Consider the following 4,103-nt stretch of genomic DNA (forward strand, 5'->3'; position numbering starts at 1 on the left):
ATCTGGGTTTCAACTCTCCATGAGGCCAGTAACCTAAAGGGCCTGCCCTGTCTTCACTCAGGACCCTGTGCACAGAGGGACTTGATGTCACTAGGCATTTTCCTCTAAAGTCAAATATGTGGGCAGAGAGTAGTGTCGTTGGGCTTCCCAGGTGTGTCTGCTCCTCTGAAGGTCTAGTTCTCCCTCCCACAGGATTTGGGTGCCAGGAGCTGAATATTTTTCAATGATTACAGATGTTTGTGGATGTGCTCCCAGTAATGAAATATGCCAGCAGAATTTTTTGCACATATGTGGCTAAATGTAGGAAGTATAGCTGATATATAACAAAAGAAAAAATGTGTGCTACAGAAATTCAGACTCTTCATGTATATTTTGCTTTACTATCTGGATCACAAATCAGTTACACAAACTATTACAGGAGAGGAACAGCTTAGCAGAGACCATTTGGATGACAGTCTTCTGTTGTATCACTTGTCAAAATTGGTATGGTGTCCTTTGGACTGTCAGCACACACAAAAAAAGCCATCAGAGCAACATTCTCTTTTTATTTTAATAATTTTTATTAGGTCAATATCATTTTATTATTATTAAACAGAATCTTTTTTTTCTTTACATCAGATTCTGGAGGTGCTTCCTTTGTTTATTCAGCATCTCTCTTCTGCTGTGCAATAAAACTAATGCTGAACTTCACACTCCCACATTAAGGGTGGTTACTGATGGCAATCCTGACAGCAATGTGAAGAACTTTTGAATGACTAAGACATAAATTTACAAAGATATTTTTCTTCCATCATATACTTCATTAAATTAATATGTTGACCAGGACAGAATATAAAAAGATGATATGAGCTTTAACTTCCAAGTTTAACAATAATTACTAGTGAGAATTATTTACCAAGAGTTATTGTGATAAAAGCAGTCATCATTTACTCTGCAGATTATTCTGCTCTTCTTCTCTGCCTGAAGTCTGTTTCACTGATTAAAAATTTGAACAGTTCCTTGCATAAGTGTGCTATATTTGATGTTTCTGAATATCACTTCAAAACTTGCATTCCACTTACACTATTTATTTAGCCCATGTGCTTGAAGTATCCTGTCTGGAACCTCGTTGAAATTTCTGTACTCTGATACATTCACAGACTGGCAACAAATTATTTTCCCTGTGGTCAAGATTGCAATCTATAGGGAAAACAAATCATTTTGGATATATCTGTAAAGATCTCCAAGAGAAGTCACAACCCATTCCTTTTCAAAAATATCTTGAATCTGCAACAATAATTACTAAATGGTTTTTAGCAAAGCACTGATGATGACTGTGAATCCCATTATTTCAAACACTGAAGGAGATCATCATTTGTTACTATGGTCAGTGTTCTTCAATAGGCTTTTGATTTCATGGGAAGGTATTGGGAGAGGGAAAAACTATGAATGCCCAATCAAAGATAAATGGTTTGTTTCTTAACCTACCCTAATTTTAACAACAATTTTGGTGACATCCTTGGAATTAGGCATCAACAAACTATATGATAAAATATTTCTACCCAAGCCTTTCAATTTCTGCCTGTGCCCTGAACTGACCCTTTGCCACAGTTCTCTGTTCACGAATCCCAATGGGAGACATCTGGATTCTCAGATCCATCAGGACACAGGAACTGAGAAGAAGTCTGGGATAGAATCCTTCCAATTACTGTCTACACACTGAGCTCAAACAGAGCTCTCTGTACCCAGATTGACTTTAAAAAGAGCATTTCTCCCAGTAGTGCTGACACATAGTCTCACAGGAGGGTCAAGCCACTGTCAGAGGCAGCAAGACCACCTAACACCAGAGATAAGAAGATGGTGAGAAGCAAGTCCAAGAACCTAAGCTACAGAACCAAAGGGCCCTTGGCATCATCAGAACTCACTTCCCCCACTGCAGCAAGGCATGGATATCCCAACATACTGGATAATGAAACTTTTATTTAAAATCACAACTCTTAATGACGTTGGAGGACTTTAAGAAGGACATAAAGAAGTACTGAACAGAGTTTCTCTTTTTGCTCAGAACTGAACCATCCCACAGCTTGCTGTACTATAATCCTGTGGGAAAGAGGGCTGGAACTTCAGAAGTGTGGACAATCCTGAGAGCTCAAAGGAGACAACTACTTCTGCCCTGATTCCAAGAGGAACCTCCCTAGTGCCTTCTGTGCCCTCTGGGCACAGGTACCTAGGAGCACTGAGGGCAGGAACCTTCTGGATTCTGCCTGAGCCAAGAGCTGAACTGCTTGACAAACTCTGTACACAAATCACTTGGGGGAGAAAGCTGAACTCTTGAAGTGTGGGCAATCCTGAGAGCTCAGGGGAGACACCACTTCTGCTCACATTCCTGACCCAAGAGGAACCTGCCTAGTGTCTTCTGGAGACAGGAAGCTAGGAGCAGTCAGGGGCCAAACTCTTATGGTTTCTGCCTGAGCCAACAGCTTAAAACCAGTCACCAGTAGCTCTGATACAACTGAGAGCACAAGTGTCTCACCAATGGACAGATCATGGAAACGGAAAAAAAAAACTGGATATTTTTATTTACATTTAAAATACTATGCCATTTCTTGGTTTCACATTCATAAGTACCCATCTCATCTTTCCTCCCCCTTACTCTGTAAGAGTGTTACTCCTCCCCAAACATCCAGCCTTCCCACTTCCCCACCGTGATATTGCCCTACACTGGGGGGGAAGGGGGGCTCAGACCTGTCAGGATCAAGGGCTTCTCTTCCCTTTAGGGCCCAACAAGTCAATCCTCTGCTACATAAACGGATGGAGCCATTGATCTGTCCATATTTACTCTTTGGGTAGTGGTTTATTCACTGGCAGATCTGGTTTGTTGGTATTGTTGTTCATATGGGGTTGGAAGCCCATTCAGCTCATTCAATCCTTTCTCCAACTCCTCCAATGGGGACCCAGATCATAGTTCAATGGTTTGCTGCTAGCGTTCACCTCTGTATTTGTCATGCTCTGGGTGAGCCTCTCAGGTGACAGCTAAATCAGGCTCTTTTCAGCATGCATTTCTTGGCTTCATCAATATTGTCTGTGATTGGTGTCTGTACATATATGGGCTGGATACACAAGTGAGACAGGCTCTTAATGTCCATTCTTTCAGTCTCTGCTCCAAATTTTGTTTCTATATATCTTCCTATGAATATTTTTATTCTCCCATTTACAAAGAACTAAAGCATTTGCACTAGGGTTATTCTTGTTCTTGAGCTTCATATGGTTTGGGATTGTATCTTGGGTATTATGTGTTTTTTGGGCAAAAATCCACCTACCAGTGAGTGCATAACATGTGTGCTTTTTTTGTCATTAGGTTACCTCAGTCAGAATGAGATTTTCTAGTTCCACCCTTTTGGCCTAGGAATTTCATCAAGTCATTGTTTTTGATAGAAGAATAGTACTCCATTTTACAGATACACATTTTCTGTAAATATTCCTCTGTTGAAGGGCATCTGTGTTCTTTCCAGCTTCTAACTGTTATAAATATGCCTGCTATGCACAAAGTGGGGCATGTGTACATGTTATATGTTGGAGCATTGTTTGGGTATATGCCAAGGAGTGGTTAAGCTGGGTCCTCAGGTAGTAGTATATCCAAATTTTTGAGGAATCTCCAGACCGATTTCCAGAGGTCTTGTTCCAGCTTGCAATCTCAGCAAACTTGAGGAGTGTTCCTCTTTCTCCACATCTTCTCCAGCATCTGTTGTCATCTGAGTTTTTGATCTTAGCCATTCTGACTGATGTGAGATGGAATCTCAGGGTTGTTTTGATTTGTATGTCCTTGATGACTAAGGATATTGGACATTTTTTATGTACTTCTCAGCCTTTCCACATTCCTTAGCTGATATTCTTTGTTTAGCTTTCCACCCCATTTTTAAATATGGGTATTTTATTCTCTGGAGGCTAACGTCTTGAGTTATTTGTATATATTGGCTATTAGCCATCTAACAGACATAGGATTGGCAGAGATATTTCCTTTATCTGTTGGTTACTGTTTTTTTTCCTAAAGACAGTCTCCTTTGCCTTACATAAGCTTTGCAATTTTATGAGGTCACACTTGTTGATTCTTGATCTAAGAGCAT

This window comes from Rattus norvegicus, chromosome 6 (assembly GCF_036323735.1).
Source record: "Rattus norvegicus strain BN/NHsdMcwi chromosome 6, GRCr8, whole genome shotgun sequence".
NCBI classification, from domain to species: Eukaryota; Metazoa; Chordata; class Mammalia; order Rodentia; family Muridae; genus Rattus; species Rattus norvegicus.